This window comes from Sinocyclocheilus anshuiensis, unplaced genomic scaffold (genome assembly GCF_001515605.1).
Source record: "Sinocyclocheilus anshuiensis isolate Anshui unplaced genomic scaffold, SAMN03320099.WGS_v1.1 scaffold446, whole genome shotgun sequence".
In the NCBI taxonomy this organism is placed as follows: Eukaryota; Metazoa; Chordata; class Actinopteri; order Cypriniformes; family Cyprinidae; genus Sinocyclocheilus; species Sinocyclocheilus anshuiensis.
Genome location: NW_015544247.1, coordinates 2,338,319 through 2,362,472, shown reverse-complemented (window position 1 = coordinate 2,362,472; position 24,154 = coordinate 2,338,319). Strand labels below are relative to the sequence as shown.

The following is a 24,154-nucleotide window of genomic DNA, read 5'->3' as shown; positions in this document are numbered from 1 at the left end:
TGTGTGTGTGTGTGTGTGTGTGTGTGTGTGTGTGTGTGAAGAAAGCAAGCAACAAGAATGGCCAATCAACCCAAGAATTTCAGAGGTAAGTTCTTTAGCACAACATGACCCATTCTAAATTCTCCAAACAATAGACAACCATTTTTTTTGGCACAATAGGAATGTGCCAATGGAAAACAGGCCTTGAAGCTCTGTTTATAGATTGTAACAACAACAACAGTGTAAATGAGACACGTTTCTAAAAACCTTCGAGTCCAGATTTACCACGCATTTACATTGTGCTCACCCCAGATGATTCCTTATAAGGAGGAAAATCACACTGAAGATAGATAATCTGCAACAGTGAGACAAAGATAAATTACCAAAATGTAAAACCTTGCTGGCAGATTTTTTAAACATATAAATCTCTTTGTTAACTCACACGAACATTTGACTCAAACTTATTCAGTTTTTCTAGGAAGATAAACTCTTACCTTTGCTAAAAAATAACTGCTTTGAGCTGTTTTTATCAGCGTGAATGGTTTTAATTACACATTGATTGCTCCTAATAATACAATTTGATATAAGCATACTGTCTATTTAAAGAACTAAAGTAATCAACTTTGCAATAAATGAGAAATATCACTCGTCATCACAACTGCGCGTGTCTGTTTGCTTTCACGCGCGCTACCTGACAGTCCAGAACGTGCTTCTGTGTACAAAAGAGCGCGCTAGGGGTCCTACTGTTGTCAAACGTCATTTTCCTTGCTGTGTCCCATTGTTTGCCTGAATCAAAAAATGCTGACTTTAACTTTGATTCCTGTGTATTTTAAAATAATGGTCTGTAATTGTGACATGATACTTTGTTCACGAAAATATTATTTACCAAGCGAACTGAAGTAGCCTACTTTTATATTTGGTTTTATTTCCTTACGGGTCCTTTAAGACTAAAGTAAACAGGTTTGGCAGGTGTATCGGAAGTGTACACTGTCGCTTTTAACTTCTCTTACCTGCACCAAGTGAGACTGCATAAAAGTCAACTTGAAATGTCGAGAAGTCTCCGGTCCTGGAGAATAAAGACCGTTTTTGATAAAAGTAAGTACTAGAGAAGGTTTTTCATGTTTCCCTGAAATGTGATCGAGTTGGTTTATTACTCTCTCTGTGCAAATTTTCACACGCACGGCGGCTTTGTTTCTAAGTATTCGGTGAAGTGGCATTTATATTGCTTTTCGACAAGTTTAGACTAATTTTTTAAAGTATGAGCTCAGCTGCTAAATAGTGTGGATTGACAAAAAAAAAAAAAAAAACTTTCAGAGTATTTAGTCACATCAATGTAATTCTGTGATATGTCCCTTACAGGAAATCTGAAAGAATATGATAAATAGAAAATCAGTATACTTTGACAAGACAACACGATTTTTTGTAGCCTATATTTTGGCATAATGTATGATTACTCTGGTCAGTTGTCTCTGTCAGTTACAGACGGTAGATTATGACAAGACACATTTCTTAATTAGTGCACTAAACATAAACTTTGTTTTTATGACGAGGATGTTTGTATTATTGTTATTATTTACGAAAAGGTGACTCAGAATAGATGTGACGTTAATAAATACCAGCTTGCATTATGACGTGCACTTTATTTCGCGTCACCGCTGCCCCACGTGATAATACAGACTGTCTGCGGTCTTGATTGACAAAAGCAATTAATTTAACCCCTGTGGGAAAATAGATATAATATCTCCACCTTGAAACAGACAACTTGTCATGATTTGGAGTGTCCCTTCGACATTCCAGAAGCTCTGTTAACATGCAGGAGGATTTGTCGAATGTGTTTAAAGCTATAATTATAAACGAATTACCACTAAGGGTTAATTTAAGTTGTACTTAAGGGATTTGTTGGAAACGCTTCAAGGTGTCCATCATACTTCTTACCATTTTTGGACTTTATTTACTGACATATCATTTTAGAACCACAGTATTTGCATTGATCTTGACCTTTGACCTATTTGATCCCTTTAACTAAAAAAAAACACAGTCATTGTAAAAAAGCGGTGAATGAAGAATCTCAAATCTTGCTGCTTAATTTGTTTATATGAAGTGTTAAAGCAGGTTCCACTGTAAATGTCAGTAACAAAAATATGTTTGCGTGCTCTCTCTCTGGATCAATGCTGCATCCGTAATTGTTCATTATCTCCTCCAACTACAAATTAAGACATAATTGCACTGTCCCAGGTATTTGCATTTTGCATGCTTTATTTTGCTATGTTAATAAGGTATTGACTAATTATCTGCGTAAGCAGTAATTATTTGTACAGTAGTAATCACAAAAATTGTATTCTCATTGTTATGTTTGATATGACAGCTGCATTTATTAGCCCTCCCCCTCTGTATGGCAGCTCAGGTTTTACTGGCGTGAGGAAATGGGTAGAAAACAATGGCATCCATTATTACTTGGGGACAGTAATAGGGCTTAGTAAGATGCCCCCCAAAAAAGCTTTGTTGCTACTGTTCCTTGTCAGATCTGGGGGACGATTACTCAGCCAAATTATACAATGCAAAATTACAGTATGGATTATTGTTCTCAAACCTTAAGAAAATGTTCATCATGTAAGAGAGAGAGAGCTACATCAACCCTGCATATCCCCATCCAGATGTTCTCAGGTCACAAAGTTCAGTGCTTTTTTTGCTTTGTGACTGTCCCCGTTCGAATTCACTTTTTAATGGTACAGTCTTTTTTTCTACCGAAGACACATGTATTAAAGCTGTAGGCTAGAACAGAAAAAGGGGATTCTCAACTACAACAGAAAGAGTGGATTCTTGTACTAAGCATAAATCAGAAAAAGACCCAAGGCTCACATTATTCTGTGGCAGCTGACATTAGGGTTGGAAATAGGGCTTCAGCTGCTCTTTAGCAGTGCTTTTCAAAAGATTTCTGCTTCAGGACAAAATAAATAAATAAATAAATTACATTGGGCATCACAGTACTAAAAGTGATTATTGTACCAGCTAAAATAAAAATTAAAAAATCATTGAAAACAAACATGGATGATTATATTATAAATGTTCATGTCCTTGGCAGTCAGTAATTAAGCACAGTGTGTTTGTGTGGTGGATATAAACCATGTTTATGCTTACTCCAAATGAAACCATATAGAATGTATTTGGGTTATATTTTCTTTTATATTATGTTTGCTCATGGTTTTTGAGAATGAGGGCATCTCATGCAATCTCTTCCTGGCATCTGCTGATTTTTTTCTACAGTAGCTTCAACCAAGAGACATATATTTGGACCAAAATATTGTACACAATATGGAAAGCGTTTACTTCTCCTATTTCATTTTGTCATCATAAAATATGCATGATTATATGGTTAGTTGCAGGGCTCAAAAAATAAAGATTTTGGGCCGACCCGGGTCCAGTGTTTTGGTCCTGTTGACACAACTCTTTTGCTTTTTCAGTGGCCCCTTTCGGGCCAATATTCATTGATCTTATAGATCAATTTTTATGCTTTGACATTAACATTTAAAAACATTTTTTTTTTTACTTTAATGGTTGTTGCAAGTTTTACTGATTTGTCACCAATATGATGTTTTCTACCTGGCTGAAATAGAAGAGGTTTTGTTCAAATCACAAAAAAATACTTTTTTGAATACATCAGTGTATGCCATCATTTTACAGCAAAACTATGTTCATGAATTTGTATAGTTAAATTAGCTGTATAATTTCGATCTTGTTGCATATTTTTGTTTTGTAAAAAAAAAAAATTGAGAGAAGAATACACAGTCAAAAGTTAGGGCCAGTAAAAGGGTCACAAAGGCTGCATTTATTTGATCAGTTATTAATATTACATTTACATTTAGTCATTTAGCAGACGCTTGCCTGATTTGTGCGTGCTTGTAGTGGTAAGTCGTTTGAGATCAAATGAAGCAAGGAGTGAATGGAAGTCTGTAGCATAAGGCTTGTCCAGATGAATGTTATCAATGTTAAAAACAATTGTGCTGCTTAATATTTTTGTAAAAACAGTGATATATTTCATTTTTGATGAGGAAATTCTTGATAAATAGAAAGCAGCATTTATTTGAATTTAAAATATTTGGTAACTCATAAATATCTTTACTTTTGCTTTTGATCAGTTTAATGCACCCTCGCTGAACAAAAGTATTAATTTCTTTAAAGATATTGTACTAACCCAAAAGTTTTGCGTGGTAGTGTAAACAATTCTAAAATGCATTGCTAAATTGAACATTCTTTTGTGGTGCTTTAAAAATGATGGCATTGCAAAAATCAGACATACTGGACAGTGGTAAAAAAAGTAAGCCTGTAACCTTTCAGTTTAACACTGCCACATAGATTACATAATACAAGGATAAACAAACGATTGGGTTATGGTTGAGATGGCTTATTGACTATAATTCAGCCAAATAAAAACAATTTAATTTGCATGACATGATAATGAAATGTCAGTATCTTGCACAGGACTTTATACCAACTCCAGAAGTTTCATATGAAAATCCTTATTCGTGTGAATTTGTAAGCATTACTGCATATGGTCTGTCAGATGAGATCACTAATACACCTTTACCACTGATAAAACGTTTGTTTGTAGTACACCTGATCCCTTAAAGCGCCATTACATTGTTCAGTGCATACTAATCTACTTTAAAAACACGTCATAAATTCAGGTTAGTCTGATGACTCAGACAGACATTCTTTCGTGAGTTGATTTGGCAGAATATCTGATAGATGAGATGCTATTTGACACAAGTTGCTTACGTAGAAGTCTTTAGGTATCTCCCAGTTTGAAAGCATGTAACGTTTTATGTACGTTGACGGCAGTTTGGGAGAGTAATTGTGAAAAAATGCATTACATCAAGAGCTATATGACAAATGGGAGAAGAATTCACAACACACAGCTGTTTAACACTAGAAATCACGGGAGTGAAAGAGAATCATAGAGGTGTTACCAGCCGCAGCCTGGCATTTACCGCTACATTGTATATGTGAATGAGAGATTATTATTATTACCTAACTGCACTTTGTGTAAATTGAGAAAGTTTGATGCAAGTTCTAGATTGGTCTTTCAGGTCTTACAAAGTTCAGTACTCCAGTTCACTTTCCCAAATCTTGTGCCCTATTGTGTGCAGTTCTTTTCAAGCTAGAGCACTGTTTATGCTTCTTAAAATAAATAATGGTTTGTAGGCACTTGAAGCGGTACAAAAACAGAACATGACCTTGGACCTTCTTTTTTTTTTTACTTTGGAAATAATCTGAAGTGACTGTGAATGAGTTCTTTGTTAGTCATCTGCTTTTTCATGTGATGTCCTGATCTTGGGGTAGTTTTTATGTGAAGGCAAGAATCTGTTTTACTATTGCTCAGACTTAGGGTTAGGAACTTGAACAAACCATAACCTTATAATAAATGTTGGTGTGTAACTCGTCCTGCACATTCATGCTATAGGGATATGATATGAATGAGCCGTATCTATGTTTTTTTTTTTTTTACCCTTTTTGGACCCTACACTCTTAAAAATAAAGTTTCCAAATGGGGGTTTTGCAGTGATGCCATGGAGGAAACATTTTTGGTTCCCCAAAGAATTTTTCTTAAAAGAGCTATTTTTTAGTTTGAAGATTTTGAAAAACATTTTTTCAATATAAAGAACCGTTTGTGGAATGGAACATTTAACAGAACACTTCATCTTGGATCCATAGATTCCAGTAAAGAACCTTTTAAAAAGTTTTTTATAAAGGTTAAGTGACCCTTATGTAAAAGTAGTACTGTATGAAGTAATATTTCTCAAGTAACCTTGAGGGATTCATTTAAAGCTGTACATAAGTAACATTTTTTACTATTTCAAGGATGTTAAATTGGTTGCTTTACCTACTCTGTAGCCAAAGTCATTACTTATCATTGGCTATTGTGTTGTCAAAAGTCAAAGTCTCCTCAAAAATGTCTCGAGAAGTGTTAGCTGGACAGAATGGCCTAATTGGTGGCAGTTCTGGTATTACTGTATTAAAGCAGGTGCGCAGGAGAATAGTCCTGTTGCTGTGGCTTGTTTTGAAAGAATTCTCCAACTGGAAAGTCTGCATGCGACGTAATGTGACGCTTTGCAAGCACCTCCCTGAGTAAACCACAGAAAGGGTGCACCTGCCAAAAGCAACACTCATTTGTAGCAGAAGGGTGCTGGATCACCCCAATAGGTATATCCAGTGATTCATCCTTAAAAAATCAGTTTGCAGAATGTGATGCATCTATGTCACAAAATGAGGGTGTGGTGCTATTTAAAAGGAATGCTTTTCTAGTATACATCGATGAAGTGACATGGCACTCAGTTTTTAAATCTAATCATTTATTTTTAAATACTTTAAAAATGTCATGTGACTTGAATTACATTGCATATTAAATGGACATGTTTATAAGTTTCATGCTTGTGATTCATTTTTATATTTAATATTTGAAGTCAAACAGCTCTTGAAAATAGCAAAAAAAAAAGTGCTGATATTAATGTTTGAGTAATTTTTAATTCATTATATTTGCCAAAAAACAACAAAAACAATTTAACTATGAAAAATATATTTGAAAACGTTTCTGAAAATAATGATTAAGGTGTCTGCAAAAGGTGAAAGGAAAATATGTTACTTTTCACCACATGGCATTTTTTAGTTAAAATTTCTAAAAAAAAAAATAAAAAATTTTTGGGACACTGTTATTTGTCTTTGGCTAGTTCTCTTTATATATATGCTATTCTACCAGCATCAGTGCCATCATGGCTTGTAGAAAGGCTTGAATAAAAAAAGTCATCAGCATGAATGCTAACACACTAATCACTGACTGTATGGCTAATATAATTAGTGCAATTATCAATGAGATGAGAAAAATAACCAATTTGGTTATGCTGACATTTGATACTGAATTGTTAACAGTTTGTCATATTAAAATGGAGAGACTTTATAATAGAGGAACAGGTCATTGTGGTGTCACCTTGAACAACAAGTGGTTAAATATAGCGTATAGCCTTTAAATCATTTTGACATTTGAAACGTATTTCAGGTTCATAGTAGCATAGATGCCACAAGAGAATTGTTTTCGCATAGTAGAATTTAAAGCATTCAGGAAGACGCAAACTATAAGACAAATTTGGTCTAATAGTCATTTGATGGTTCAGACTGTTGGAATGTGACGCAGAACAAGAGACAATTATATTTCTTCTGATGTTTCTTTTACAGTGAATAACCCTATTCCTGCTAACCTAAAGTCTGAGGCCAAGAAGGCCGCCAAGATCCTCAGAGAGTTCACAGAAATATCCAATAGAGTGGGACCTGACAAACTTATTCCAGGTAACTCTGCTCTCGTAAAGAAAGCAATGCAAAAACATTTGTCTTTTAGAATTAATTGATGATTCTCTTGAATCTCTGTAAAAGTCGGACAAAATCGTGATACGTGTCATATTTGTACCTTATTTGTTCTTGGAAAACCATGCCTAAAAGCACTGTAAGATTCATGAAAGACTCACTTTTGTTTCAATTGATTTATGATGAATGGCAAATGTTCTTTTTAGGGAAATTCAGTGTGTAAATTATTACATTAATTATTAAAAATCATCAAAATGATTAGATTAATTACTCCTTCTGACCCATATGAAAATTAAATAATTTTTCTATCATAGGAACAATTCAAACAGCAGCAGAATAAATGTAATGCCTTACAAAATCAGTTATTTTCATTTGAGTTTTTTTTAATAAGTCTTAATATGATTATTTGTAGTTAATGTAATCGCTTAATCATTTGACAGCCCTAATTATATTGAATAATTTTCTCAGTGCAATAGGAGTGATTTCCCCCCCTTATTTACACAATACAGTGGACCCACAAAGTATTTGAACCCTTACAGTAAGTAGCACTTAGAAATATCAATGCATTAAATACGAAAATATCAAACCAAGTGGCATCAGCACACAAATGATTCAAGACCACAAACCTAACAGAGCCATTTTAAAACGTAACCAGTCAGTTCCCCCAAAATTCATCACATTAACTATGGACATGCTCTTCATTTTGAATAAGTATTTAATTTAATTTAATAATTTAAACATAATTTTTGTGAAATCTTTTAAAAGAGTGTTGTGTCAAAAAGTAAATGCCACTTTGATACACTGATATCTCTATGCATTGACATTCATCCATTTTTATTTGTGTGCCACAGTTCCTCATGCTTTTACACCGTAGACTAATCCTGATGCGGTAATAGCACCCATGCCTGACACGTAACTGCTAATTGCTCAAAGTTAGCATTTCTGTTGACTGATGTCATCTGTGTACATGACTAGCAGTCTTTCTGCAAGTCCATTTGTTAGTATCTGTTCATGCATGTCTTCAGAAAGTGACATGAATGCAACTCACTCAGTGACTTCACCATATCTGTGCAACCTGTGCAAAAACACAATGCACCAATCAACTCTGTCTATACTGTACCTGTTTCATCTTGCATTTGCAGATTAATTTATTATTATTTTTTTTTTCATATTTCAGCCCTTGTATTTAGATGCAGAACAGCTATGCCTGCACAAGTCCAATTGTAATATCTCATATTCATTTACCTCTATCTTTTCCTCCACCTGACACCAGCCCATGTCATTGCCAAGGCTCAGGGACTGGCCATCCTGTCAAGTCTTCAAAGCGGGTTTCATGATCGCTGCGAGGGGCGGCAGTGGGATAGTGATCGCAAGGCTCACTGATGGAAGTAAGTGTGTTTTATTGACGTCCTTTCTGACAGATTTGTTTTCAGCGTACATGTATATTTGCTTGGTGAGGTCAGAAAATGATATACGAGTTGATTTATATTCTTATGTTTTATGTATATTCCTATGTTTAAAAGTTCAATCCTAATTTTTCTTCCTGTCTAAACCAAAACTATTACAACAAAATAGACCAATTTGAGTAATTAGGGAGGTTTCATGGGTTTGGAGTAATTGATGTCTGGCAGCTGCCTTAGCAGCATTCTAAACTGAATAAACAAAACACTGCTTAAGGTAATTTAGAGCTTCATTGACTATGTTAGTGTTTCTTTGTTTTACTCATTGAATTTTTACATTAAGCAGAGCTAATACAAGTTTGGAGGAGGCCTTTAGTTTTTTTGTGTAATCATTATTTTAATATCTGTATTTAATTTATATTAACATATACTTTGGTTTAAACTTCTCTAATAATTATAATAATGGACAAATGGGCTTATGTTTTAGGTGCTATATGTTATTTTAATCTCGAAATGAAGTTTTGAGATTTGCAATTTGGCAGGTTACATTAACAGGTTGCTATCAGTCTGATTCTGCGTATTTAAACATCTAAACAAATTCTACAGTAGGACATCCCAAATTAAAGTTTTTTTATATATATGTATAGTGTGATGTTTTGTGTATTTTCTCCTTTTAATGTTAAATTGTGTATTTGTTGCTGTTTTCTGTGCTGAAGGATGGTCTGCTCCTTCAGCCATTGGCATTGCTGGACTCGGTGGAGGATTTGAAATTGGTCTGGAGGTAAGATGTTTTTCTGTTCTAAGAAACAACCAAACGTAATTAAAGATAAGTTAATGGTATACCAAGTATATATTGGGTTAATTACGAGAAGGTCTTTTTGTTAAAATTCCTCTTGGCTTCTTGTTTGATAGTGCTTTGATAGTTCTTTTTTTATAATTTTATGGCTTCTAAAATTAAGTGTTGACAAGTTTTATAGGTTTAACCCTAGGTAAGGTAGTAGATATATTTTTTTTACTATTCCAGTCTCACATATTTTGTGCTGAATCAGTGTTCAAGAACAATTACGCAACATGTTTGTTCATGTATCAGATGAACATTTTGGACTACACTATGCTATATGCCTAAGGTTTAGGCTCTGTATGCAGACATATAGGTGCTTCATCAGGATATAATTTGTAAATTACTTCACATGCAATGTCATGCAAAAAATATGTTTTCTTTCTGTCGAGATTGTCTGAGTCATGCATAGACAAGGACATCAAGACACTGAAATATTTGCCCTGTCTGACTTGGCTGTCTTGTTTTGTATTTCTTTTTTGTTCCATCATCTCCTTAATAAAACGTATATGTTATTAGAGCTGTCAATCAATTAGATTTTTGAAATATGAATAATCTCAGTTTTAACTAAGAAGAAGGCCAATATTCTTAAGTTTAAAAATTTTTTTTTTTTATAAATCCTTGTGTAATTTAACTATAAATCTATAAAAACATAATTAACTGTGCCCACACTTTATGGACGTCATCCTGTACAAAGTTTTTGGGGTCTTTCTACACCATTTATTAATAAACAGGTGCTCCCTATAATAATTATATATTTTCTTTTTGATTTGAAGTAAAGTCACATTAATAGTAAGTTTCCTATGAATCTTACATGGTGTTCTGTAAAAGCATGACAATAATGAATCACTCATTATGACCGTTTTCCTAAATCAGAGGTCAGCCTTTTGTCTGGAGCTATTTGTATCTCAGGTGCTGGCTTCATCATTTTTCACTGCATAAAGTGGATCCTCCTATCTCTGACAAAGGAAATCATTGTGCTTGTGTCCAGCGAGTCATTTGTCAGCATCAGGCAGAAGTTGCACTTTGTTTCCTGACCTTGGGTTGCAGCTCGGATGAGTCATTTGTGTACCGAGCGCCTGTGCATCTTGACAGTCTTGATTCATTTCTCGAGTAGCCTTCAGGCACAGTGGTTAGCTCTGCGGTGTGTGTCTCTCAGTTAGTAGCAGCACACCTGATAAGTTGCAAGGGAGTACAGGAAATATCGATTTTATCTTTAGGCATTAAAACAAGAGCATGTCTGAAACGGGTACAAATCTTACGACACCATCCAGCATTTAAAAAGCATAAAAACTATTGTTGAGTATAGTGCTACTTTTTAATGTTTTGATGGTGACAGATACACAGTAGTTGGCCGGGTGCTTGTCAGAGTGATGTATAGTGAGATCACATGTTCTGGTGCTAAAAAAACCCTGATATAATTTTGTAAATAGAGAAAATCATGAAAAGAGTGATGTCAGTTGTGAGACTAGAATAGGCAGTTCTGAGTATCTGGTGAAATGTGTGAGTGTTTTAGGGCTGGGCTGTTTGAAGGTACTGTATACCATGCAGCTGTGGAAATGTCGACCAGTAGAGATTCTGCAATATCGTTTATACTGCAGCACATCTGTGGCACTATTTTATAAATCCTACAAGCAGAAAACATAGTTGATTATATTAATTAATAATAATGATAGTGATTTATTTTTTTTTTTCTATTTAGGTGAAGGAACAGGGTAAACTAGAGGATAAAGTTTGTGAACAAACTTTGATATTGGCTTGAGAAAGCCAAAATGGGCAGCTTGAGGCAAAAGAGCCAGATCGCATTGCAGCTTTTCTGTTCTTTAGCTGGCCCTGCAACAAAAAAATAAAATAGTTATTGTTTTTGTAATATTTTATAGACCCTTGTTATTTCGAGTTTGATGTTTGATTAAAGCTTTAGGAAGAGTAGCAGTCAGACATTTTAATCTTAAATTAAGACTTTCTTTAAAATAAAATCATATTTTATTGTTTATAATATTTAAACATTAAATTAAATATGAAAGGAAATAAATATTTAATTTAGTTTAATTTAATTTAAGATTCATTTTAAGATAAAAAATAATATTTATATAAATATTAAAGAAATATTTAAATATGAAAGAAACAATAAAACAATTACATTTAATATTTTATTTTATTTAAGGCTTCCTGTGAAAATTGTATTTAAATATTAAATATTTTTAATAAATAATACAAAATTAATTCAATGTAATCTAATGTAAAAAATAAAATAAAACCTAACACTATACATAAACAAGGACAAATGTTCTCTTTTTTCATCTCCAGGGATCAGATTTTGTCATCATCCTGAATCAGAGGAGAGCTGTAGATGCTTTTAGTAAAGGGGGCAATCTTACACTTGGAGGAAACTTCTCTGTGGCTGTTGGGCCTCTTGGCAGGTATGCAAGTTCCATTTACATTCATTTATTTGGCAGACGCTTTTATCCAAAGCGACTTACAGTTGAGGAATAATAGAACAAGCAATTTTACAGTTGTACAATTGTAGTACCCCATTCTTTTGCCAGGGGGCAGAAGAAAGGGAATAATGTAGTAATGGTTTGGAAACTTGGGTGCTTTGAGCAAATGTCCACTGTTAAGTATCAGTGTCGGAATTTGAAATGACACTTTTATTACTATAGTGTTTTATTTTTTATCTGCGTCACTTGGCTGACTTTTGATTAAAATCAAAGGTTATGGCTTCAGGGCGAAAGGTTTGATTTATGTTCGGCAATTGATATTATGATTTTTTTTTATGTTACTGTAAGCACTGCCAGGGCTCTGTGGACAGGGATGAGAAAAGGTTTGTGCAGTCCTCTTGTGAGTTTCATTATGTTACATTGGTTTGTAAATCAACTGTTGAAGTCCATTTGTTTGGAGAACGTTTTTAAAGTGTTTACATAGGTGATGGAGAGCTTTGACAGTTTTTATCTGAGGGTATAAAGTTGCTGTCTAATGTTTTTAAACTGCAGTTTTGGTGCATTTATGGAAAGCAATGAGGGAAAACCTTTTCCTCTTGCTGAATGTTAAATGTAAAATCAACAGAATATAAAAGCCATCTGTATTTTGATCACATTCACAAGGGACTCATTTTCTCCGATGTCATGTTTATACAAAACAAATGTATACAGTTGTGAGCTGCCAGCTTCAGCTTTCACCTACAACACAGTCATTCATAATTTGACAAGCATGAGCCTGTGCGGAAAATAAAGTGAGAATTAAAGATAATGACAGGTGTCCATACTGTACATTAGGAGCCATTCAGAAGTGCTAGTTTAAATGACAGCTGCATTATTCTAAGGTGAATCAGTGATTTTACTCTTTATTGACAGATCCTGCTGTGTTTGTGCTTGTGTGGAAAGTCCTTTTTTATTCTCACTGCTTTAATTGTTGTTTATGGATTTTGCCGGAATAGAGCTGCAAGGGATATTGTGCTGAATGGTTGCCTGCTGCACTACAGTAGCTTTGAAAACTAGGACTTAAGATTCCACTTAATGTGGATGTGTTTGATTTGTTGGCTTGGATTAGATCGGGTTTGAGTTTGGTTTGGCAGCAATGACTGCAGGGTGTATGTGCTCTTTTGAAATGAGTTATTTTTGGAATAGAACCTTCTTACCACCTACTTGGATATTTTTATATAAGTGTCACATCTCATGATTTTAATAAAATCAAGGTCTCTTTTAAGAATATAGTTATTACTTATTAAGTGGACAATGGAACTTGGACATTTTATAAACATTTTAAAGGGGTCATATCATATAATATTTTTGAAATCAACAAGAATAAGGTATAAAATACTGTAACTTTCACAACTGAAAAGTTGTTCTGTAAGCTTAGTTTATTGAAACTAAGCTAGCTTGTCCATTTCAAAATTACATTAATACATTAATATACTATGTCAATCCACATTTACACACAGTCTGTGCCATTTTTGACTGTATGTAGCACCTACAACTCTGCACATCCTTTAAGAGACATTTCCAAATGTTAGAAAAGGAAGTCTGTTTGTTAACAAAGTCAGGGTCATTTGAGCCTGGCCTTCATAGTTTGTGAGGGATGTTTGAAAATGGAAATGGTAATGAAACACTAAATTATGACATGCGCTACCATTAAAAGGTTGGGGTCAGTATTTTTTTTTTTTATAAAAAAATATTTTTTTTGATTAAATACTTTTATTCGGCAAATATGCATTAAATAGAACAAAAATAACAACAAAGATAAATAAATACTGTATATTGAACTTACTGTTCTATGAAAAAATTGAAAAAAAATACAGCTTTGCCATCACAGGAATAAATTATATTTTAAAATATATTATAATAGTAAGCTATTATTTTAAATTGTAATAATTCAATGATGATATTACTGTTTTTACTGTGTTTTTGATTAAATAAATGCAGCCTTAGAGACTTTTTTCCAAAATATTTGTAAATAATTTCGATTATTCCCAACAAATACCAGTTATTATTACACTGAAAATAGCGCATAGTTTTATCTTTTCAATCGATTTCACTATGAGCTTTGACTGTGTAATGTTTATTCCTTCCATATACAAATCTGACTAAGCATCTTTGACAAAAATTTGGAGGCAGATGTGGCATTTCGCAGTACAGCAGCTGTCTACTCGTACTGCAAATCTCGTGGCCTTTATGCTGGAGTGTCTCTCGTCGGTTCTTACCTCATTGAACGCAAAGAAACAAACCGAAAGTAAGCACATTGCAGTGTTAGAGGTTAAAGGGTTTAAATGCTGCATCAAAGCCCTCGGGCACTGATGTTACCTCACATGTTGACCTACTTTGTGTTTCCATTGTGTTACAGTTTCAATATCTTATGTGTGCTTTACTTTTGATTAGGTTTTATGGCCAAGACATTCGTGCTTCTGCTATTCTCAATGGAGATGTGGAACCCCCACCTGAAGCATATGATTTGTACACCATTTTGCAGGACTACACATGCAAGCCTCAAGCAAGGTCACTGTCTGTGTACTACTGCCCCATGTTGGGCAAACATATATGAAACCAAGCAACTTTTACTCAGAATTTTGTAGCAATATACAATAAGGTCCCATTAACTAAAGTTAATTAATGCATTAACTAACAGTGAGCAATACATATTTTGCAATTCATCTTAGTTTATTAAAATTCAACTGTTTATTGTTAGTTCATGTTAGCGCATGTCCATTAAATAATAATATTAACAGGTACGACTTCTTAATTTAATCATGTATTAGTAAATATTGGAATTAACATAAAATAAGATGAATAAATTCTAATATATTCATTCTTACTTTTAACTAATGTGGTTAACTAATTTAACAAATGGAACCTTATAATAAAATGTTACCTATAATTTACAGTAGTTTAAATATAGTCCTGCTATACTTTTGAAAAAGTAGCTAGCTAGACTACAAGCAACTACGTAAGGGGACAATATCATTAAATATATAAAATATAAAATAATGTAAATGTATAGCTATATATTTGGTGATTATAATATATCTTTAATCAGAGCTGTACATTTCTGAGTTTTGAATGAATTACCAGTCAGGGCTATCAGGGTGATAAAATCAAAGTTTAACAGATAAATGTACAAAATATACATCATAAAAAATAACAGTGGTGAAGAGTGGCATTTAACTAAATCTCACTGTCACCAAATATATTCATTAAGCATGTTAGAAATCAGAACCGGGACTGACATTTGTGAATCGTAAATAATTTGTTATTATTTAATCTTGTCATTTACATGAACAGTGTCTGAACAAACTGATTCACTAGAGTGAATCAGACTAGATGAATCATTAGAATGACTTTACAGCTGAAAGTGAGAGGACAGTTTACTCACAAATTCCCAACATATCAAATTTAGAGGAATTTTTGAAATCATATTAACTTAAATATTTGTTTCTTCAAGAATCATAGTGCACGGCAATGTAGCAAGGGATTTAATGAAAACATTTCCAAATGGCATTCTGTTTAAATAGGAACATTTACAGAATAAATATTCCTGACCCATCCAGATATACTCTTTTGCTCTGTTTAAAATGCTCATGTGATTTGTCATTGCATGCTAAAACGTCACATTAATTTGACTGACAACATCACTCATCATTTCAAGATTACTATCAATTAAAATAACAAAATTGCTATAATCTCTATACTTGATGGGATTTGAAGTCACGCTATTTTCCACTTACTCAGGTCTTTTTTTTTCTCTCAGTCAAAATAACAAATCTTTTGACTCATTTGAGTCAAAAAAATATTGTTCATTTGAGTCTGTGATACACACAGTGCACAGAGGAACCCCTCTAGAGACAAACATTAAAGTAAATTTTTCTTCAAAAGTATGAAGTAGTTTGGAATGAAGAAATTACATGTAAATAAAGCATGAGAGGTTTAATCTGTTGACAAAGTCTTTCAGCACATTTGAAGCTAATTGTGAGTTTCATTTGATGGCTACTATAAATCAGACTACTATAAAACGCAGTAGATGACAGTAATATAGGCTTTCCACTTGGCAACTCATAGTTTGGGTGGTAAGATCGATCCCATGAAATCAGGTCAAAACAACTCAAGGGATTCCCTATCATAATAATGAGTAAAATGAATAGTTACAGTGCATATAATGTTTTGAGACCTCAAAGTTATTTATGTGTATGCCACAATATGACACTATTAGAAATGCAATGCATATTTAGTTGCTTATTTGCAACTGTTGCTATAGTTGCTTATTTACTTAATACACATTTTTTTTATGGTCAAACTGAGCTTACATAAAAAAAATGTTTAATTGTTCTTTCAAAGACTTAAACTAATTGATTTTTATGGCATCAGTGCCAGTCTCTGTTTATGAAGTTCACTGAGTGAGAGACAAGCCTGTTGATGTATATTCGGGTGTCTTTGTTTTCACAGATGAGTTCAGCACCAGCTAGACCACGGCCTCCCACACATAGAGCTGCCTCCTCCTACACACCCAAGGCACAGGGTAAGACCCCGAGTGACCTCTCAAATCCTCACACCATTCGTCTTTCAGAGTAGAAATGACTGACTGAACCTGTGCTGTTGTAATATTGGAGGGAAGTTTCTATATCTTTGCCTCTGACATTATGTGACTTATTGATGCTTGTGTTGATAAAAAGTAATATTTTTGCAGCTTCTGCAGCTGTGAAACCAGCTCTATATCCAAGCTTAGACAACTGGGATACCGAAGCTCAGGTGAGTGAATATTTTATTTTATTTATCTTATTTTTTATTTTTTTTTATTTTTGAGTAATATGTCTAAGTCCCTAAGAAAACAGCATTCAAAAGTTTCTGTCATGAGCAAAATGTTTTGTGTATTTCTGTTAACACAAGCTTTCCACACAGCTAATAAAACCATGAGAAGTCTTTAAGTATGTTTCTCCCTCCTTAAGTGGAATTACACTGTATTGTTAAAAAAGACACTTTGCACCTGCGACTATGGTAATAACATAACAGAAGAGGAATTTACTGTATATTTTGTATCTCACCCTGCGTGTTCAAGCATATTATCAAGCAGAATATCCGAACAAAAGGGATTATTCCTTCTGTATATGATGAGGTTAATCAGACACTTTTTAAAACAACAAGAAATGCCTTTGAGAATAAAGATTACAATGTGGTCATGCATTTCAGTTGACACTGATAAATTATAAAGTGGATTAAAACCGCTAGATTAGAAACGGCTAATTAAATCGCAGAAATGCACAAGAAGAAACACCCAGTGCTGTGTGAGATCCTTTCATTAATCAGCTCGGCCTTTGGAGGATGATTTGTGTTGTCATCAATTCAGCTCCACTAACAGTCTCATTTATTTTCATTAGGTTCCTAAAGGCCCATGTTTAAAGTTGAATTATAGGGATTAGATAAAAACACGCTATGGAGTGGCTTTGCTTGCCCTGTTTCGAGAAAAGCCACTCTGTCTGGCTGGGAAGAATTCGAAAGAAGCCATGAACTGGAGACTGGCCGTTTTCCTCGATGCTCTTTGCCATGTCACAAGTCAGCTATGCAGCAAACGCATTCTTTCCCACAGCGAGATGACATTATCATCTGTGAGGGGGGAGATTTTAAAGGCCACTTGCTATTAGATGATGTGTGTGTTTTTGAATTGATTCGGAACTGGTGGATTTTGTCACATACAAAACCAAGCATCAAAACATTTGGCAACCTCCCTGTCCTTTAAATAGGAAAAACTTGGAGGAGGTGATGTCTTGGATCACCACAAGTCCTTAAGGCTATTTTATGGCTAATAGTACATTTAATTCCCAACTAATCAGCATAAGGGTATTTGTGCCCATCTTTAGTGCAAATGACAGCAATGATTGACCATGAAAACACTATAATAATAACATTACACAGTGACTTCATGTTCGGGGCAGCCAACAACAGCACTCAACACTTATTGATGTTAGATTATAGTGGGTTCTGCTCATACAGGACAACTGAAAGGAATTAAATGCTGAAGTCTTAAAAGAACAGCTAGATGCAATGCACCAGTAACTTGTCTCTGAACAGTTAATTAATAGAACCTGCCCATAATCCTCTTGAAAAAACAACAACTTAAACCAGCCAGAGTTGGTCTTAACTGGCCTTCCAGCCTTGTTAGGCTAGTCTGTTGGCTGGTTTTGGGTACTTCTAGACCATAACAACATCTTTAAAATAGTCTAAAGACTGGAATCCATCCAGTCTGGGGATATGATGCCCAGTGTTTTAAATCTTTAATTTTTGGTTGTGGTGTTGAATATTCAGCTTCATTGACTAGCAAGCTGGAGGAAAACACTGTCTGAATGTACTTGTATGTGTTTGCGATGTTGTCAGGGGTCTTCTTAGGTTCTTCATGGTTAGAAAGAAACCCCAGAAGAAAAACATGAGTTGCAGAACGTTTCATGTTGAGAGGTTGTGTTTGCTTCTGGTGTCTCTGACTTGCGCAACTGCCGTTCATTCAGTGTGAGCGAATGACGCTATGAGAGAGGGCGATCAAGCGTGTTAAGGCTAACATAAACTAAAGACACATTCTGTGATTGTAGATAAATGACCTGGGGTTTGTTGTTCCAGGTAAAGGTGTTCTTGAATGCATGGATGCCAACAGTCAAACATTTCGCCTTTGCCACTAAAAAGTTGGCTCTACATTTGCCTTTTTTAATTACATAAATGATTGATACTTTATTCACTTATACATGAATTTAAACAGTAATTCCTTGTCAAAGTGCACACAAGTCGACTCGCTAAATTTAGATCGAAAACTAAATTAATATGTGCATTTTAATATTATCTCATCTTCTCTCGCTTAAACGGCAGCCTGAAGCATGTGTTATTAGAATGATTGGCTGATATCCCTCATTTCCTGTGTTTACTCTTTAATTAATTTAGGTGCTATTATGGTGCATTTGTTCGTTATTTTTATCTCTGTTGATTCAGATGTGTAAATGAAGTTAATTGATTAAAATGTGCACGTGCCTCAGCATGATTCAGACAGTTAGAGACTGCCGTAGACAAGGTTTCAATGTTCGCGTCTCCTTCAATTGGGAATAGGTTTCCAATTCCACTGTGTGATGCTTAATTACCGGATTTTGTCAAATTACATGTTAACATTCTACTAGTTGATAACAGTCATTCTAAATCAACAAGTGCCTGGCAACCTAAATGATGTGTCGAGCTTTGACTGTCAACTGCATAAGACACCAAACCATCAGCCAACAGCAATTTTTTGGCCAGAGGAGAATGTGTAAGAGAGCCAAGTAAATTGTACAGGGACTAAATACTGTTAGCCAACTACTAGACATATCTTTCAACAGCCAGTTGTCATTGCTTAATTCAGGATAAGTAGACAGGTATGTCTGTTGTATGTCAAAGCACGACATTGGATGACTTCATCAAAATCAGGACAACAGATGTCTCTCTTTTTATTTTACTAACTTATATTGGCACAGCAAAACCATATAGACCAGTGCAAACACTGTACAGAGAGTACAAGGGGATTTTACTACAAATTAAGGGGCCGTTCATACAAAATACACACAAGCGCAAAGATCAACCGTTTAGCATGTGTTTACATAGAAAACACGTTCTGTGTAAACCAGCCCGAATTTTGTTGGTTGTTTTTAAAAAGGTTTCCCAAACACTTCCGCTCTCTGCCATTGGTTGAACAAACAGATATCCCCACCCCAAACTCCTGCTATTGGTTGACCCAATGTTGCTGTTGTCGGGCCGGTTGGGATGTTTTGAACACGCCTCAGACACACAGAGTTTAAACTTCTTCAATGAATAAATATTTTAAAATATCTTCTTTTGTTAAATTGAACTGTCAACAAATGGAATTAAAAAATAGTGGTTTTGATAGTGTTTTTAAACGTTTCTCAAATACTTTACATTACTTCACAACTTTAAAGTTGTGTCTGCATGCTAATGGGATAATTAAGCTAAAAATTTCCGTTATCATTTATTCCCTCTCATATCATCTTTTGTGTTCCGCAGAAGATAGAAATTCATACAGGTTTGTTAAGATTTCTTTTGTGTATCACAAAAGATATTTAAAAATCAAACGTTCATACAATTCAAGTCAATGGGGTCTAATGTTGTTTTGGACCCCATTGACTTTAATTGTATTGACTGTTTCACAGAAGAGAAAAATGAATAGGCCTACAGGTTTGGAAAGACTTTTTTGGGTGAACTATCCTATTAACCGCGGATAGATTTGGATTTTAACATCGGGGGGGGAAATGCTTTTAATGAAATGGTTTGGAGGGAATGACTTTTGTTTTGATAAGTGTTCTAGTGTCCACCTTCATAGAAGTTGCAGATGTGTTACTAGAAAGACTCCATCATGATAAAGCTAACTACAGTCTTTCGATGATGAGTCAAAGAGATACTCATCTGTATTGTTTCAAGCAGGAAAAAAGTCCCTGGGTGTGTGTTCACATCGCTTGTTATTTTACTGGCTGAGGTTTCTTTCCCCCCAATTATCATGATATCATTTGTGAAAAATGAGACCTGGAATACTCTCACTCCTCACTGTTTCATTAACACTCCTTCCCCCTGAAGATCATTATAGCCGTAAATAATACAGTCATTTAGATGGATCCCTGGCCTTAGGAAAAGGTGGTTAGAGAGCCACCCTGATTTCTAAAGATTCCTTTGTCTATAAAGGGAAACTGTTTATGAGGTTTTGATTTGTTAAATGTAATGGCACGTTGAGCAGCTGTTGTACAGGTTTCTCTGATACATCCCGCTTTTACTTTTCCTTCAGAAGGAAAAGTGAATCCAGGTTGTCTACTGTTATCTATGGTTACATCAATTGGATTTGGTCACCGTATACCTGAAAGGGCTTAGCTAACCCTCCAATCTGAGATTTATAGCAGTGGAGAGAAGAAATGGCAGGCCCTCCTTTCTGTAATGAGCTGTCACTTTTTCATATATTGCGTGTGCAAGTAAAAAACCGCATAGCTCAGATGTCACCACTCTGCCAAAATACACAGCCCTTCCAGATCTGAAGAAACTCTCTGGATTGTATTGCTGTCTTGCGCCCGGCTTGTCATGTCTTGCACTTGTGGTAGCGGGAATGAACATTATGTTGAATGGATGCAGTTATTTTAGGATACAAGTCAAAAGCATTTAGTGTGAAAAACGGCTCGACTGAAGCTTTTGGCAACGCCTGAGGTTTATTTGGAGTCAGGAGATTTCACAGCAGGTGCCAACAGTGTGAAACCACATTCCACCTCTGTCTGATTCCCTGCTCCTCTCTTGTATGTCTTCACTCCTCGACACCCGGTTCCCCTCATTTTCCCATCAAAGCAAGTCTTATCATTCAGCCAGCTCAATGCATGTTGAATGTCACTCTGCTTATGTTGATACATGAATGAAACGGTCTGAACACAGAACACCAGAGGGGAAGTTTTGTATAGCAATTGACCCTTTGCAAAGACCTGCCCCACTTCGTTACCGTTGCTATGTCCGACAAGCCATGCGCTCTCACACCACATCATATTGTCATTTTTTAAAGAAATTCAAACAATAAATGCCATTTTGTGACTCTTTAATGTGTCGTGACAGCCTGTAGCGCCTCAGTTCAAGCGGCACATGAACTGATCATCTTTTCATATTAAAACATGAAATAAACGTGAATGAACATGAGAAGGTATTTTATTTCAACAGCAGAAAGACATCAATAATTCAGAAGTTAATTCAGGCCCTGTCCCAAATCACAAGACCGCAAGTGCACATGAAGTGTGCCATTTGGGACAGGGCCCTACTCCCCTGTCTGATTTGTTTGTCGGACAAAATGCAGATTCAACGTAATGATTGGTCAGATTGCCTGTCAATCAAGCTCCCTGCAGTTGGGCTTTGTTTTGCAGACCTGGCAACCCTGCATGGTAAAGAAACAGAAGTCATTCATCTTATTAAAAGTCAGTTTATCAGAATGAATTTGAAAACTGATATTTCAAGATAAAAACATACATGTAGTTGCTTTCAAACTCTGCACTATTTGTAGGCCAGGTCACTAATCAAATTTTCACAGGCTGTCTTACACTTTTGTGACTTATTTAACCATGCATCGAGAATAAAGTGTTTTGCATTTTGCTCAAACATATATTGTTTTCCTAAAGGAAGGAATAAAACCGCTTACTCTAAATCTTTAAGTTCCATAAACAAAGTGCATTTATTCCTGCTCGATGTGTTAAAACACATAGTCAAGAGTTTCAGTAATTGAAGGCTTACATTTGCTGTTTGTTAACCTGACAGCAGAAATGATTGCACAGTTGTTTATATCTTAACATGTTGATAGACAGATAAAGAAAAGGGTTTTGCCCCTGGCTGACAGATCCTATCTGCAGATGTTAATACTGTGTTGCGCACCACCATCTATTAGAGTACGAGCTGGAAAGTTTTGTGGTGTTGGAAGTACAACACAATGTGTGTTTGAGGGAGAGTGCCAGTTAACTGAGCCAAAGTGGGCTTATCTGTTGTAAGAGTACACATGCTGCTCTCTAGTGTTGACAATTTAGTATTACAACTTTATATAGGCACGTTTTCAATACCATACAAATGTATTCATATTTATTCATTGCTAATGTCAAATGTATGTGCAACATTTATACATTTACATGTAATTATTTACCAAACTACCTTACAAATAAGGAAAAGCATAAAAAATGCATCATACAGTTTAATTAAATGCATATAGCCCTTTTTATATTATTCCAAAGCAGTGCTGAAATACCATTGAGGATAATTTAAAAATAAATCAAATCATTTTCTGCAGTAAAGAAGTGCAAAAGTAAATGCACACTATATGTTTATACTATTTTTTAATTTAATTTAATCTAATTCTAAATTAATTTATTAAATTCATTTAATAATAAATTAATGAATGTTTTACTAAATGTTTCATGGTCTTTAATAATGTGGCATCAGTGTTATTTTAGTATCCCTGAGATACTATTTTATTTTTATTAATATTTTGAATCAGTTTTTACTTTCATATTTTTCGTTTTTATTTAAATTTTAAATTTTAAAGTTTTAGTAATTTTATGTGTTTTTGTCATTTTTATTTTAGTTTTATATATATGCTGTGTAGTTTTTTTATTTATTTTATTTCATTTTTTTGTTTTGTTTTGTTATTTTAGTACAAGTTAAACTAAATTAAAATGAGAAATGTTGCCTTGACAACTAGCTGGAATAGAAAGTTTTTTTATTTCAAGTAATGAAAATTAGTTTTTATGGTCTTCATTTCAGTTTTAGTTTTAACCGTAGTAAAAGTTATGCGTTTTAAAATGAAAACGCACTAGTGTAAACAGGGCCTTAGTTAACAATAATAACCCTCAGTGGAATTACCATTTGGGAATCATTCTGTATATTATTATGCTTTATATGACCTTCACACTGATTTGATTTTTTTGTTTAATTTAGTATTTTATGCATGTATTTATTTATATATTTTAAATCAACTTATGAATATGTTTTACTAAATGTTTTATTATCTTTAGTAATGAAGAAGAAGAGTTTGGGGATAATTTTGTATGTTACTAATCTTTAAATTACCTTTACACTGATTTGTGGTTAGAATTACACTTTCAAAATTGCTCCAATAACGAAAGTGTTTTCAACCAAACAGTGATCTCTCCTCTTTAACGTGTTCTAGATCAAGAATCAGGTGGCGCTTTAGTGGTCACAGCCGTGCATCCGTTCACCGGCCAGCAGCCTGGAGATCTGAGCTTTGTTCCAGGAGATCACATCACTGTTATCACCAAAACCGACTCACAGTACGACTGGTGGGAAGGAGAACTAAGAGGGCAGGTTTGGCTCTTCCCAGCTAATTCTGTGTCCTATAGCTGAAGGTACTAAAAAAAAAACAAGAAAAATCTCAAATTGATGACAAATGATGTCTGGCATTGAAGGGTCCTTTTCTTTTGCACAGTTTGAAATGACATTGTATAATGAAGGAGTATATGTTTAGGAGCACTTGGGGTCAGTATTCCCCTTAGGGGGTGTATTAAGGGGTGTGTTTTTCAGTGTTCCTGGCATTGGTGAAATATTTTCTTTATTTCATTTTG

General features: G+C 34.5%; 1 pseudogene; it reads left to right on the top strand.

The window, feature by feature from the left end:
* Positions 1-944: 944 nt before the first annotated feature.
* LOC107697731 (SH3 domain-containing YSC84-like protein 1) lies at positions 945-23,831 on the top strand (annotated as a pseudogene).
* The last annotated feature ends 323 nt before the right edge of the window (positions 23,832-24,154 follow it).